The sequence below is a fragment of the Ambystoma mexicanum genome, chromosome 13, assembly GCF_040938575.1.
Source record: "Ambystoma mexicanum isolate Mex_15411 chromosome 13, UKY_AmexF1_1, whole genome shotgun sequence".
Taxonomy (NCBI): Eukaryota; Metazoa; Chordata; class Amphibia; order Caudata; family Ambystomatidae; genus Ambystoma; species Ambystoma mexicanum.
The window spans coordinates 84,130,597-84,147,596 of NC_090938.1; the positions used below are offsets into that span (position 1 = coordinate 84,130,597).

General features: G+C 47.2%; 1 protein-coding gene across 1 annotated transcript in view; it reads right to left on the minus strand.

The window, feature by feature from the left end:
* The window catches only part of ST7L (suppression of tumorigenicity 7 like), a 427,879-nt gene that overhangs the window by 252,097 nt on the left and 158,782 nt on the right, over positions 1-17,000 (minus strand). The gene's annotated exons all lie outside the window — the stretch shown is intronic.

A 17,000-nucleotide genomic window follows, 5' to 3' on the forward strand; every position in this document is an offset into this window, starting at 1 on the left:
CATTGTCTGTAACTACGCCGTGATACCCCCAGGTCTGGGCGTATAACAAATTAAATAAATAAATAAATAAATAAATGGTTTAAAGGATTTTTGAATGCCAAGTGGAGGCATTGATGGCTTTGATGGTTTCGAGGCAGATGCTGATAAAGTCATCGTCCAACTTGGTTTTGGCATCGATGGCATCTATGAAGTCTGTCTCTTGGAGGTGATGGAGTCTATTGTTTTGACGTCTACTTTTCAGTGCAATTTGTCTGTTACGGACTTCGATGACTAGACCGAGTCTTCGATGATTTTTCATCGACTCGAGACCAACGAAAATCTGCCCGTCACCCCGGGCTCGAGGACGTACAAATTTGCCTCTAGCTCTTTTGCTTACCAGCTTCAGAAGGCGTGGTATGAGCATGGCCTACTTGTTTCTCAAAATGTATAATTTCCTGCCTGAATGATTCCCATTCAGCCGGAGGCGAGGCCTTAGTAGCGAAAGATATACTCCTCTTTGCAGAAGAGTCGGACGAGGAAGACGAAGTAGGCGGTTTATGATGCCTTTTCTTCTATTTTCTGTTTGTTGTCTTCAGTCGAGGGGAGTCGTCTCTTGCTTCGTCAGAGGAATGTTTTTTTGACAGGATAGTCGAAGGGGATTTATTGGGCAGTCTACATACTGCCAATTTCCCTTTACGCTCCTTTGGAGCGTTTCCTGTCATCGATTGACACGACTGACAGACCGAGGTCTTGTGCGCCACACCAAGGCACCACAAACACCGGATGTGGGTCCGTCAGCAACATTTTAGCGCTGCAGTCTTGGCATTTCTTAAACCCGGTCTTCGGGGTTGTCGGAGCCGAAGACGAAGACATTATGAAGTAATATGAAGCACGTCTACTTCACAATGCGATAGCTTACTCGGAATAACGGAACTAAAGCCAGCGGGTGCTGCGCGTCCCATGTATACCTTCGATGAAGTCATCCTCGAGAGGGAGGCCCTCGCGAGACATCAAGTCGCCTCGCCATGTAGGCACTTTGAAACAGTATTTTACTTGCTGCATAAGCAACTAAAAAGCAAACAAAGAAATAAAATGAGACCACCCGGAACACCACCAATAATTCAAGTTAGTCAATAAGTTTACAAAAATACAGTTCTTTATTAGGCCGTTAGGAACACACTAAACCAGGGGTGTTCAAACTGTGGGGCGCGCCCCACCAGGGAGGCGCGGCCGCATCCCAGGGGGGGGGGGGGGGGGGGGCGCCAGAGCCCAGCACGAAATGTAAAAAAAATAAAAAATTTAGATTGGAGGAAATGGGAAGGGGCAGCTCACATGGTCAGACTGGGCCATAAAACGGTCTTAGGCACCAATGAAAAAATGGCCAGCAGTTGCAGGTGGATATTCAATGTTTAGTCACAGACTGTTTGAATAGTACCGAGGGGGTTGTTTTTTGTTCAAATGTAAACAAATGGTGATATTTAAAGAATATTTATTCAGTAACAATGGTCAAAACTACTAGCTGCATAGTGAAGTAACTCCTCAAACTGGCCCACATTGGCCAAAAAAGTGCCCCATTTTTACTGGCCTACACTAGCATTTTGGGTACGGTCTTCTCCCTATTGCCCTATAGGCCAGTCCAAGCCTGCCGGCTCATCCATGATGGGTGAGGGGGCGTCCACCCAATGGACACCTCACCCATTATGGAGGAGCCAGCCCAGTGAAACACTGAGCACTCCCTCAGTTGCTTTTTCCAGCTGAGGGAGTGCTCCTGGGCTGGCTGAACTGTCAAAGGGAAACACTGTTTTCCTTTGACAGTTAATTTCCCCAGCCGCACATGATCACTGAGCCATGCAATGCTGGGGGTGTTTTGATTCGCCAGCCTTGCATAGCTCATTGGAAATGCTGGCTGGGGCACTGCATGTATGTATGTATGTGCGAGGGGGTGCTCCTGTGCCTCCTCGCACATACGGGCAGAGCAACCTGGAGCGGGGCATTTTAGCAACCACGCGAGGTACGTTTATGGCGATTTATTTTTTATTTAAATGTGTATGGATGTGTGTATGCTTGTGTTATGGGACTGTGGTGGGAGCAGGATGGGCGGCAGCACTGGGATAGTGGTGGGAGTAGGGTGGGGAGAGCCCAGGGTCTGTACTGGGAGTAGGGTGCAGTGACGGCACGCAAAAGTTCATAGCGATTTCTACATACTGTCCATCTGGCACTTTTGGGGGCGGGCCCGGCCTGCCCAAACTTTGCTCAGGGGGGGCCCAGGCCAAAAAAGTTTGAAGACCACTGCACTAAACTATATATACACACACATCAGCCTTTATAAATGGAATTGCATATGAATTACGTACCAGTGTTCACTGGGTGAGGAAGAAGATGCAGGAAACACAGTTAGGCTAGATAGAATAAGCACAAACCCAGTTCCCCCGATCTTATGAAGTCCAGTCCTAAGATGTATGGGGTCTTGAGCCCAAAAGTCACAAAGTCCAACTATGGTTTTTTGAAGGAAGGTATTTAAAACTGATGCATTGGGCTGTGGCGGTGCTTTGAAAGTTCTTTAAAGTAAGGCAAGTAATTACTTCAAGACTGGTAAGTAACCCTATCTATCCTATTCCAAGGCAAGTCCTAGAAAAGGATCCTAAGCCCAGGTTCGCCGGCCAAAGGCCAGGCAGGAGGGAGTTAGTGACATGGGTTCTACAGCCAATGTTAAGCTATGGGAGATGGGGGGGGGGGTGGGAGGCCGTCGAAAAGATATGTTCACTTACCACTTTGCCCCCCATCCCGACTCAGATTCTTCCAGGTGACGCTGCAGGCCTTAGGAATTTGTTGGGGACAAAATCTTTCCTTGGTTCGGGTGAGGGAAGCCCAGGGGTCGCAAGTACAAGGGTCACTTTCCGGGTCGGAAGCGGGTTGCAGTTCTCACCAGACTATTCTGACCAATTTCTTGCAGAACCCCAAATGAATAAGAGATGCAGAAGTGTGCATTGCAAACACTTATTGGCACCTCACAGGATTGAGAGAGATTGTTCCAGCGGAGGTCACCACGGTCAAGCGGAGACAAACAATCTTACAGCAGTGAACACAGAAGCAGCCCCAGCACAGCTTTTCTTGTGATGAGATGGCTGAAAATACTAGGACTGGACACTTATCGCATAGGCTGAAGATTTTGCAAGTCCCAAGACTCTGCCTGGAATGACGGCTGCAGCAAAGTAGCCCAAAAATGAGCTGGTCAGTCCATCGGGTGGTCCTGGGACACTACTGAAAGCTTCTGAGGAATAGATCCTCGAGCAGGGGCCCAGAGTCTGGTTGTTCCCACCTGTCCAACAAGGTTCTTCTCCGATCAGGCAGAGACGCTGGGATTCACCGGGCCGATCACTGGAGTCACTGCTGGTCAGCTGACGGAGTCATCAGCAGGCTGCATGAGCCGTCCTTTTATCCAAGATTCAGGCTGGGAGCTAGCCCAAGACCACCAAAGGTAGGGATCTGAAACATTAAAACAGCCCAAGGTTGCCCAATCCTGGACAACCACTGGTCATTACATCCATTAAGCAGACTTTAGGGTGCCAGAGGATGGGGACTGGGACCAGACAGTCCCAGCCCGCTGCTCTGACTCGCACACACAAAACCAACTTGCCTGCAAAAGCAGCAGCTTTCACCGGGAAAGGGGCTACCATATATGGCATTTCCTGACCCGTGAAGTCAGGAAGGCGACCAAAGGACAAAATGGCCAAAGAATACGCGAAAATGTCATGGCGCTGCCATTTTAGGGTACTAGCCACCTTTAGTAGCCATTTGCGTAAATGAAAAAGTGCATTAGACAAACATAACAAAATAAAACAGTAAAAATCACACAGCTGCAACCAGCTGGTCTTCGGCACATCATTAAAGTAACCAAAAAGCCATTAGGTAAAAGGTTATGAGGATGCAAAGTATCCTAACTGCGCTTCATTGTAAGGCGATGTGTGCAATTGTAAAATACAACAATTCATAAAGAAAGGCATAATCTCAGTACTGACAGTCTTGGGGACTAGTCAGTATCCCCATGAATGAGCAAAACAGGCAAGGTATGTAAAGTAGAAGACTTTACTGACCTCCAAACGTCAGGACATGTTTACAAAATAAGAAAAAGGACTAGTGGGTCCCATAGGAATCTATGGAAGGAAAGGTGCAAAATGAAAATGTTTCCCAACACCAACCAATGTCAATTATAGAACCCATTGAGTGCACCCAAAATTACACCTACTTGGGAATAACATCCAACCCCACAGACACTTCATTCAAGCCATGACATACCAATAAGAAAAGGCAACCAGAGTGGTCCTTTCAATAAAGGGCAGGCTCCAGGCTGGTACACACCAGTGATGCGCAGCATAAGGCTATTTGAATGTGCCATCAAACGAATACTCCTGTACAGCAGAGAAGTCTTGGGCCCAAAGTATCAGAGTATATGATAATGATTTGTTATTTATATAACGCTTATGCCTAATAGCTGTACATATAACATATTTACATGCATTAATCATCCCAACTGACGTCGGTACTCCTTTATCGACCTCAGATGGATGAAAGGCCGAGATGGCCCCGACAGGATTCTAACCAGGGATCTGAACATCACACAGATCGCAGCAGCAAGCGCCCAACCCGCTGAGCTATCTTACTAGCTTATGAAATGGGACACTAGACCAACAGATAACATGCATATAAAGTTCCACAAAGAAGTGCTCAAAGTCTGCAGAAATACATCAAACAATCCTTATCAAACAAAAGAAATGGTACCCACCTCCCGGCTGCTAGTGCATAGAGAGAAACGGGCTGCCAACTTCGAGATACACCTCAGGAAAGGCAACATCAAATCCTTCTAAACAACACATCTGCACAGACAACTCAAAAAGGCAACAAACTTCTCATACTGAAGAAATCTTAGACACATATGTGCATCCCAGGCCACTCAGAACTATAACAAACTTGGAAACGCACCACATGCTGGTGGACGAAGCAAAGCAAAAGTGTACACATTCAGTGTTCATATAAAAGCACAATTTCAAAAAAATGTCAAGGATTGCTAAAATAACAGATACATCCTTCCATACTACCAGATGACAGGGAAAAACCATAAGTATTAGCAGGCAGCAGCTCGTGACCATAGTCAGTAATCACAAAGACAGCTGTGGAGTACCTGGAAAGCAGAATGAGCAAAGTAGCCCAGGCCTTGTAGAAAATGAGGCCCATTTCATTCCAGACACTGCCCAAGTATGAGGAAACAGGAAAACACCACTGCAAAGAGGTCACCAGGTACACAGAACTTGAAGATGGAGACCAAGTGCGAGTTCTGTTAGGAGAAAATCCAAAAGGCAGCCGAAAAAAGAATACCTAGCACCGTCAGCACCACCAGAAACATAAGGACTTGTCTGCAATACACACATTATGACAACGCACTACTAAAGGAGAACATCTTTCACGCCAATAAAACATTATTCCAGCAGCCTGCTAGCACCACCTAGTGGTGGACACACGTCATCCATGTACACATTCATCTATATATCTTTGGAGATGGCTGGCAGACCTTTTTAGGTGACTTTTCTCCCAATATAAAAGACATTTAAACCCAAGTTTCTTCTTGATTAAATGCCATTTTTATTGTGACTTTCTCTTGTGATAAGTTGAAGGAAATGATTCCCAGAAGACAGCTGGATGGCAGCAGCTAGTACAAGGGGCTGGCTGTAACAGTGGGAAAAAGTAAGAAAAGTCAATATGGTTCACTTAACACACATGTATTATGTTCAGAGAATGACAGTGGGGGTCATTCCGAGTTTGGAGGCAGCCATGGTGCTACTAGCACCATGGCTGCCTCCAAACCCGGGTCCGGTCTGGCTGAATGGGGACTTACCGAGTCATTCCGACCTTGTTGGACCCGGTAAGTCCCCATTCAGTAAACCATTCCCCATTCCCATTTGAGCCCCCATAGGGCTGAATGGAAAAGGGGAAGGCGCTAATTACGGGCCCGCAAATAGCGGGCCCGTTATTAGCGCCCTGGTCCCTTAGCGGGACCCGCAAAGGACGTGTGGTCAGACCACACGTCCTTTGCGGGTCCCGCTAAGGGACTTCGGAACAGGGCGGTAAGTGTTTACCGGCACCGGCATCCTTACTGGTGCCGGTAAACCCTTACCTCTCAACTCGGAATGAGGCCCAGTGATTCACACAAAATTATCAAAAGGGGGTTAGATTGTGAGTGGAGTGTTCACCAATAGCACCTGTGCGTTACCTCGGGTTCACGGTTTGAGCGATAGAAGGGAGACTCAGGCTTTCTACCCCCAAGTATCACAAAAAGACTGCTAGTGACTTGGTTGACAACAGCACGGGGAATTTACAGACCTACTCTGCTATTCTGCAGCAGCAAGCAGCACACGAAATAAAGAATGTCACTTCTACCTCAACATAGGTGCATTCTATTAAACATTAGCCCGAGAACCGACTTCCTATCAAGAGCGCTGACCGGGGAGGACTGGAGAACTCTGTGGGTCGCGGGGAGACACTCGCCTTCAGCTGCATCTCCTGGAGATGGAATGAGGAGGATCCAGGCACTCACACCGAGCTCCCTGGAGGAACGTAAAGGGCAACCTTTCCAAAAAAGAGGTACACCTACTACAGACAACTCAAGGGGCAATCTTCTTTATGTGAGAGGTAGACTTGAGGACTCTGACGGCGGAACACCTGAGCAAAGTGGCCTTAGAAGTTTTAGGAACAGTTGGCATTTTTAGTTACTATCTACGACTCCGGTCGCAGTTCTAAGAAGGAGTGGGAGCACCACACGCTGGCTCTGTTAAGCCGCACTGGAGCAGAGATTGAAACCACGAAGAAACCACTTGAGAGCAGGAAAAAAAAACGGGGAGAACTGCAAGGGTGCAGAAGGACTCGGCCACAAAGGTGGCATAGTTGAGGATATAGATATTTTTTTTTGTAAATAAAGCACGATAAAACATATCTTTCCCTATTTCTAAGAGGGGTTTCGCTGCCTCAACAAAAGATCTAAGGTGACTGTCAGGATGTCTACTAAAATAAAAGTGTCGTCAGGAACACCCTACTTCTGTCCCTTACACCATAAACTAAGAAATAAAGCAGCACTGTGCTGTTCCCAGGAGAATGCCTCTCTTCTCTTGGTGTTCAGTCGCTAACAACACAGCGGAATGACTCCCTTCCCCAGGTCACAAAGGTCCAATATAAAGTTCCATATAATAGGCCTGGTGTGGCGATTCCCTTCCCCAAGTCATAAAGTTCCAAATAATACACAATGTCTCCTTGGTGGACCCGGAGAATGCGTCCCTTCTCCTGGCGTTCAGCCTATGACCTTGGGAATGACTCCCTTCCCCAGGTCACAAGGTGCCAAATAAAAGGTCCCGTTAGGTAAGATTTTCATATTAAATGATAAAACTTCCTGACCTGTGTCAGCTCCAGAACGGTTTGCTTTTACTGGTGGATTATTTTTCCCCTATACCTCCGTGAGTGGGTACCTTTTCCCACACTAACAGAATCTTTTACTCTTTTTATGGGCGTCATTTTTAAGACTCTCCATAGTGTCTTTTTAAAGTTATCCTCTGACAACGTGTTGGCAATAAGTGCCTATTGTTGCTGGGTTGCTCTAGGGGCTCCCCTTTGAACTTTCTCCGGCTAACCTTGAGAGAACTACAGTTCCCAAGGGTAGAAAAGGATCTTTGGATCCCTTTTATATTTTATTAGGCGAGACCAGCACCCCCAACATTTATGGAGTGCTGGGGAGATACTGGGAATCCCCTTTCTCATTTTAAACGTAACATTTCTGTTACAAGGACAAACTTATATTTAATGGCTGGTGGCAATGAACCTTTTTATTAATTCAGTGCACCTTTACTGGGAATCCAGCCCTGGTTTCCACAGCCTTGGTAAAGGCACCCATGTGTGCTAATTTTACCAAAACGTCCCAGTCTTCTTTTTTCCCCACCCCAGTGTTGTGTTCCTTCCCCTGCATCCAGGGTGGGAAATTCCTTTGCGTTAATCCTGTGCATTCCCTGGCCAGGCTCCACAGTGTCTGTGAAAGCAGGAAGCGAGGGGGGAGTCCACAACTCTGCAGCGCTTTGTATTCCAGCCGCACTGAGAATCCAGTTCAAACTGGAAGGCTGGCTGTCCGGAAAGGATTGCCAACACCCCCGCCGACCCCCCAAGTTGGATTGTTGCATAGCTGTTTGAGTGGCTGGGTTGCTGCATAAAAGTCCTATCTTGGAAGCTGAAGGGGTAGTCGACCACTGGACCCACTGGAACCAAAACCGAAGAGGAAGAGGAAGAGGAAGAGGAAGAAACCGGAGGTGAGACGATAACCAGCGACCGGAGAGGCTGCTGTGTAACCAGAGCCTGCTGTAGTCCTTCCTTCCTTCCAATCAACCTGGGGACTCTGAAAATGATGACCCCCAAACCAGAGCCTGGTGAGACCCACTAGACCTGCATGTTGAGCCATCCCAAGCTGTGCCGAGACCTTGCAGGGCTGCAATACCCCAATACCCTGGGACCTCAAGCCATCTGGCCGTGCACAGTCTTCCGAATTCCGAATCTCGCTGAAACGTGGGCATCCTGCTGGATCTCCAGAGGCACAATTCAGGTCGAAAAGTCACTTCACCTGAGTGCTGGACCTTGCAAACAATGAGATTTCGACTGCTGATTTTCTGTCGTCTTCTGTGCTCCTGAACAGGTGCCAAATCCACAGAACTGCATACAGCCATGAGGAAACACTCGCCTGGAGCCTTCTCCTGTGATCCCTGCTGCAAAGGTCCTTCCAAAGTCCGGTCATCCGTTTTATAGACAAAGAAATCCATCTACTGGGTTTTTGGCTGCATATCCTGAAGTATTCCTGCTGCACCACTTCTTTTGTGCTAAGGTACTCTGCTCACTGGGGTATTTACTTACGTCTCTTGTGATTCCTGTTTATCCGTGGGGGGCTACTGTGATTGGGAGGTTTCTAGTCCAGTTCACCCAGGCCAACTACTGGAATCCTCCTAGGGGGTCCTCTCTGAAGTCCCTAGACCCTAACTTTCAAAGCTAACTACTTACTTGTTTGCCCAGTCTTTCTCTGGAACTTTTCTTGCAACTGAGCCCTATCTCACCCTGCCTACAGCTGGCTCCTAGACTACTGCGGTCCCTCTTCTGCCTCTGAGAGAACTCATGTACTAGAATTGGGAAGGGCTGGATACTTTAAGGGTCTGCCTTGAAAAGAAAACCAAGTGTTGAAAAGTGACTTGCTTGTAAATGAATTCGTTGGTAACAGTAGCTCTGAGAGTGTATGGTTACAAGACGTCATTACTTACCTTAGATATGTTCGGCTATTCTGAAAAGTAAATATAGGATTTACTGACCTTGAATAAGCTGTGTGCCTTCTTAAATAAGTATTCTCAAAGTCTTACGTTCCTTAGAAACAGTCTCGCCATTCTAACAGAAAGTAGATATAAGGTTAAGTTACTCACCTGTGAATTGGGTTCCCCTCTTCCCAAAAGTAATGCTGTTGGTTCAGTGGTCGAAGTGTACGAAAAGAAGTAGTGGAACTATGTTGCCTGCTGGCATGCACCCACTCCCCACAAACCCCATCATCACGTCCCCTCTCACACACAATACACACCACCAAACACTTGCACCTGCTGTTTAAGAGAACGTTCAGTGCAGTGCACTGAAAGGGCAAGTTTCAACTTATTCCTACACTATTTTAAAACGAAACCATTCCGGAATGGTTTCTTTTTAAAATAAAAGTATAGGAGCTGTAAAAACAATTTTTAAAAGTAGAGGAGCACCGCTCCCCCTGCTCACTTCGACCACTGTGTTGGTTTCACTTTATTATTCCTGTTAGGATAATTTTACGAGTGCCCCAATTGGGTCTTGCTTCCCCTGACTTGCTGTTAGCCTGTCCAGAATAAGTCTGCATAGGCTATACTTGCCTCTAAAGTTGCCCATAGCTCCTTTTGAAAAGTATACAGGTTTTACTTCTCTTTTGCTAGCTGTGTGCCATCCTAAAACAAGTTAGAGTAATTGCTTACCTCAATCTGTGTTGCACTGATCTGGAAAGCAAAGCAACTGTAATAGTATATTACAACATTAGGTTTTACCTGCTTAGAATAGATAGCTGTGTGCCATTCCTGAAAAGTGTTCCTTTAGGTATAGCTGACCTTGGTCTGCATGGCGCATACAAAATTAGTGTAAAGAGTTCTTGCTCATCGTAGCCTGTGTTCAACTGAGCTGAAAAGCAACTGTGATTGTATATTATACCAAAAAGGTCTTACTCACCCAGTGTAACTGTGTGTTATTACAAAAGTAGTAGAGGTATATACTGTTCCTTGAATCTGTGTTCCACTATTCAGTAAAGTATATCTGCAAGTTGGTAGACTATGGGATTTCCTTTTTGAGTGCCACTGCATAACTGACAAGTTCTACTACCCCTGTATTACTGAAAGTAATCAAAGTAATCTATGGTCTTACCCACCTAGAAATTCTGTTAGGTGCTCTAAATAATGTCTGCTCTGATCTGTACATTTAAAGCATACTGTTGTATTTTCATAAGGTGTTATATGCTTTATGATGGTACTTAAATACCCAAGAATCTCTTGGTCTGCTTTTATATAAAACAAACCCTTTATTTTTACAATACATAGGGTCTCATTACGAGGCTAGCGGCTGTGGAATGAACGGTGCAGGTAAGGTACCGGCACTGTTCATTCCGGGCCGCCAAATTATGAGTTTGCTTGCGGGTGGCAGTATGCACATCTGGGCCAGACCAGACGTGCATACTGCCACCCGCAAGCAGACCAGGATGCTAACAGACCCGTCATTAACAGGTCCGTTGTTAGCATCCTCCCTATTCCCATTGAGCCCTATGGTGGCTCAAATGGGAATAGAGATGTACTGGGTCTGGGTCCCGAGAATGGGAATTACCGGCCCCGCAAATGTTGGAATGGCCCGGTAATTCCTTTTTTTCAGGACCCGGACATGGACCCGGACCCAAGTTTGGAGGCAGCCGTGCCGCCAAGAACAGCATGGCTACCTCCAAACTCGTAATGAGGCCCATAGTGTGTCAGTATTTCTTTGGGCCATAATTATAATACAATTTCTCTGTACTGATTCTACAGTCCTCTCTCCCTCCTAAAGTAAGCCTGGCTTCTCTGTCAACGCTACCATGAACTCAGGTGGTACAGCCTTATAGGAAGAGTGGAGTCTTGTACTGCCTCGGTTGAATGGTTTTACTAAGCCCTTAGTTGGGCTTCAGAAAAACTGTCCCAACAGTTCCAAATAATAGGCCTGGTGTGACAATTCCCTTCCCCAGGTCATAAAGCTCCAAATAATATGCATTGTTTCCTTGTTGGGACAGGAGAAGGCCTTTCCTTCTCCTGGTGTTCAGTCTCTAATAACCTGGCGGAATTACTCCCTTTCCACAGGTCACAAGGTTCCAAAATAACAGTTACTTCATAGGCCAGGAGAATGCCTCCCTTCACCTGGCATTTGGTCTCAGGCTAATATTAGCACCGGGGAATGAGCCCCTTCCCAGGCTTGTTGGACCTTCCTCCCGGTCCATGTTACCAGTAACACGACTCCCTTCTTCTGGTAGTCATGACACAGTCTACTACAAGCAGGGGAAAGGGCTCCCTTCCCCTGGTCTTCTCCTTATTAGGTTTCACAATTACAACACCCAAAACTGAGTGCTGCGAGGGTCTGCTACACTGGTTTCTCTCTTCTTTAGTGTGGCCCACTTGGTCCACTTCCCAGCCAAGTACTGCCACAAGGAAGACCTTATTGTGCTCTTTGGTTGGGTCCTTGACCCACGTTTCTCTTCTTCTTTAGCTTGAACAACTTGGTTCACTTCCCTGCCAAGTACTGTCATGAGGAAGAGGATTCATATCACCCTTGGGTTGGGTCCTCGACCTCGGTTTCTCTCCCCCTCTTTATGCCCCGCTTGGCTGCCTCGCCTGCCAAGTATTTACACAAGGAAGATAGTGTCGCTTGCAATCTTGGTACATGGTTTTTGCCTCTAGCACCTTTCGACTCCTACCTGTCCCCACGACTCTCCAGGTTTCTTATCTGCACCCGGGATGCGTGCCTGTTTCTTCCTGAGGTCTTTCACCTGCTCAGAGTGTTGCGCTGGCTTCTCTGCATCTCAGTTCCTATGCCTTGCATATCTCCTGCCCGGCCTTAAGAGTGACGGTATGGACGCTTCTTGTGTTCGCGTCATCTGCCAGCCTCCCCGCAGTGTCTGGACGCCATCAGATAAAAGAGTCCCATTGTCCTCTCGACACCGGGAGCAGACTGCTCTTCGCTCTTTCCTTGCCTTCTCTGCGTCTCCTTGGAGATTCTTGGGCTTCACGGTCTCTCGTCCTGGTTGTGTTACGCTCACCTGGTTCCCACAGGGGCATCGATCGGACCCAGACAGCTGCGGTCTCCACCAACGTGATGCGTAGTGCAGAGATGAAAGTCTGGACTGGCCCACCTAATCTTGTCTGCTGGACTCGTAGAAGTATTCTCCTGCAAGTGGAGAAAGGGATTTAGCCACCCGTGGACTTTAGTGATGGGCCCCCAACTGTTCTCGTTCTCCCAACTAATCACCTCCGATATCCCCTCTTGGTAACCTCACCTTATGTTTTTAAACGATGAGCTCTCCATCCTACATGGCATGCAGGGGGGCGTAGAAACCAGTTACTTCACTGGTTTTAAGGTACTGGAGGAGTTCCGGAGGAATATTGACTCCAGTGTCTATAAAGTTCAAAGAGTTCAATATGTCCGATGTTCACTCTTGTTCCATTCCCTTGTTAGGCTGCAGCTGGGTCCAAAAGAATATTGCCTGGAGGCAGCGGATGGCATTCGGGTAAGAGTCTGTATTACCAAACACTGTCCGGTAAAAGTTGCATGAGTTTAACTTGCTGTTTTCTCTCCCTTTATAGGTGCGGCATAGGAAGATGCGGCGAATTAAAGGATAATACCTCCGGTGGTAAAGCAGGTAAGCCTATGGTGGCAAGAGATTGTCTTTGTCGATTTTCTCGGCTCACCTTGTTATTCCTTTTGTTTTTCCACCCAGGTGCTGGGTTTCGACGAAGGAAATGATGGAGGCAGCGCCGAGTCGAAAGATGCGGTGGACTGCTGAGTATAACGTGGCGTTGCTGCTGGCGAAGCAACGCGTGCTGAAATAATGTCCTTTCCAGGCTCGGAGCTGTGCTGGGTCCGGAATTAGGTAAGGAATCAAATAATGTCCGTGATCTAACCTCTTCTCCTTTCGTCTAGGAGCTCTGGATTCGAGGCGGGCGTGGCAGAAGACTGGATGCTGACTTGCAGACACGGTGAGCGTTCCGCTGCTGGATGCAGAATAACATGAAGCATGGGCTGCTGTTCGGGCGCGGTTTAAAATAGCCTGCAAAGTAGTCCCAGGTAAGAAGTTCCCCAGAACCACACCCGAGTGAAAAATAGTCCCTGTAATAAAATAGTCCCATCCAGGCCTCATGTTGGCTTGGACTCATTTGCAGCATGGTCTGCATAAGGTAAGTAAAGTCTATGAGCCTGGCGCCTATGGCGCCAGGACTGGGGTTTTAATAAGTATCTGGATGCCTGCTCCCGGGGCTGATGGACTCGATCCGGATGCCCGTGGGCAGGCATCATGACAGGTTGTCTGCGTCTCCTTAACAGGCAGTCCTTCTTTGGTCTTTATCGCATAAAAACGCCTCTGCAGTTGCTTCGAAACATTGTTCTATGTTGCTCCTGTGTCCCACCTCGTCCCAGTATTTGGGCTACCCATGTTGTTCTTCATCTCAGTACTTTCTAGGAGCTAGGTGGACTACTTTACAACAACACATATGACTAGTCTCCACAGAGATTAGCAGAGGAAGAAGAACCTAGGGTGTGATGATCCTACAATCACTACACCTTAGATGGTCGTCCTCCCTACTGGGGGGCGGTCCCTCCTCATGAGATCCTCCCTCATATCACCTACAGGGGGAATATCGGGTAGTGGCCTCACCTCCCTGGCCTCATGGGAAGGTGTTCCCCACTGGGGAGAAGTGACAACATCTAATGATTCATCACAGCACTCGCATGAAGCGCAGGGATGTTGACACTTGTGAGTCAATTGTGCAGCACAGGCGGATCAGCGTGCAGCCATGATGACTGCGTCCGATGTCTACATGGAGGATTACGCTTGTATGACCCTAGCCCACGGGGGCATGGTCCGAGCCATGATAACTGAATGCAGCAGACCGAAGGGTAAAAAAATGTGCTGACTTCTTAGATGAAGACTTGCGGTGGAGGCAGAGTAACACGACAATGGTGAAGCTGGGGCCAGGTCACACCAGCCACTCTGTGGTGCGGGTCTCAAAGGGGGAACACCGAGGATTCCCCCAGACTATCTAGTCCATCAGTAGCTTTGGGGAAAACATACAGACAAGACCCCTAACAGAGTGAAGTATTTCACGCTCAAAAGCCATCAGACCTGCTTGGACCCCAAATCACCAAGATACCCACATCCAAGGGGACTGGAGAGAAGAAATAAGAAAAGTCACACTATCTATTAACTGGGGAAAGGTAAGGGGAGACCTATAGCCCACAAGACCTATAAGGAGATTGAGACATGGAGTTTACAAGTCACATACATCCTTCAGTCACAGAAGGCCCAATGCCCATTCATAAGAAGACACTTATTAATAGTCAACAGGGCACTCTCCCATATATGGAGCGATATCATGCTTGTAATACAAGACCAGCCCACATTAAAAAGCCAGTGGTCACATAGTAGGAATGGCTTTAACTAGGAGGGGAATTCTACCATACAACAAAGTTTATTCCACACTATCAGTCCGCGGAACAGCAGCAGTTGTTCCCTGCAAGCCAGGCATTGAATTTCAGCACTTGGTTTGAACTGCGACAATCTGCATTCACCACAGCTGCTCACAAGTCTGATTCATGGCAACTCAGTAGCCAAAACGTAGTCAGATGCAGAAGGTTCAGTAGAAGCGCTTTAGAGTATACCACAAAACAGTTCCCCAACACTTAGTAAGTCCAGCCCTAACATGGTTTGAGGCCTTGTGCCCTCAAGTCATCTGCTCCAAAGTTATACTGTACTGCCTAGTGGTTGGACAATGCCAGAGGTTGCCAGCAAGCCACAAAAGCAAGGATCTGAGGGCTGCCTTGCCCAGGCAGTCTGCGAAGGACATATGCCAAGGGTGGCTCCTGTTCACCTGGCACAACGACACCTGTTGTGAGACAGTTGCCACAATCGGCTAGGATCCTTCCAGAAGGACTGCCAAATTGTGTAAATAGGTTTCTGCATCCTCAAAGTCCAAACAATTCCAAATAAAATACAATGCCTCTTTGCAGTCCCTTATCTGATTTTCCAAGAAGAAGGGCCTTAACAGATCTATTCACAAATCTAGTTACCACTACATATTAGCAAAAAATGCTTAAGATACTCCCTTACTTTTAGCCCACACATACAGTTCTTTAGCTGGGTCTCCCAGTCCTCAATTGGTGCAGGGTTTTAGTGGCCACATGTTTAAATGCACAAATAAGAAAGCACCTACAGTTAAGCGTTGGGATACTACACACGCTGCCCCCCTGCTCGGTATTAAGTCTCATAGCCGAAAACAGATTCAGAGCGCCCAAGGCAAGAACCACATTCCATTCCCGAGTCTGGTCCCTACCAAGTATCCCCTCTTTAACCCTGGATTTTAACTTGGTCAGGCTCAGGTCTCTTGCACAGGTCAGGGACTCGGTCCCTGCTGTCAACAGTATGTTAAAACCCTCACGAAACCACAAACTTTAAAGATGAACCCAAACTTGCAATCTCCGATAAGAGATGCTGAATATTATCATTTTTCGGGGGTACATGCAGAACCTTTGAAAATAAGGCCCCTTGTCTCCGTTTAGCCTGTGTGGGTATTCTTGTGATCCCCAGCTCCAAACGCAGAGCGCAATTTGAGGTTCCCATTGGGAGACCCGTCAGCCTCTTCATATTTTTATTTTGGGCAACCTCCAACTCCTCACAGTTCGATCTCCCCCAGATTTCACTGCCATACAGCAGCATGTTCCCCACCTTACACTTGTAGACCTCCATCGCCTTGCCCAGCATGCACCCACCAAATGTATCTTACAACCTAACTAGCCCATTTAACCTGGACCTGACCTTTAGACATAACGAGTCCAAATGCTTTCCCCACTTCCCATTACTGTCAAAGGTCAGCTCACTGTAACAAAAGGAGTCCACGACTTTGATTTTCTCACCATTGAGATACTATGAATAGTCTACCTTCTTCTTGCTATTACAATCTTTGTTTTATCCCTATTCAGGGTTAACTCATTAGCCTTAAAATACTCAGCGGCATAGTTATAACGAGCCTCTAGCCCCACGGGGGGGGGGTCACATCGATCAGAGCTCTGTCATCAGCATATAACAGTGCCTCGAACAACCTGCCCTCAACCCCCCCCCCCTCCCAAACCGGGGCAGATTGGTCCTAGAACTGGCTTCTGAAGGGTTAATGTGAGCTAAAAATAGGAGGAACAGCAACGGAGCCAGGTAGCAACCCTCTAACTCCTTGGTTTGTGGGGAATTCCTCCATTAGCCGACCTTGGTTATTTACCCTTACAGAGGCAGCAGTATCTTGGTAACTGCACAGAATCAACTGTAGTAGGTTTAGAGTTATATTCAGGTCCCTAGGTTTCTGCCATAAAATCCCCCTGTTAATTGTGTCAAACGCCTTCTCAAGGTCCAAAAAAGCCACACAAAGCCTACCTCCTCTAACTGAACAATACTTCTCAAATAGGATAGGAGTTGAAACCCCACTATGGAACCCTGCTTGGGAGGGGGTCCTACGCTGCATTACACTCTGCCCACCCTTCGACTCCCTTTATACATTTATTAAAAATCTCACTGGGAATATCCAGAAACGAGATTGAGGGTTTGTATTTTTGTATTTGTTTAATATTTGTATCGCGCACCAAACCCTGAGGTAGCTGGGCGCTTGAGAAACTTGGGTTACATA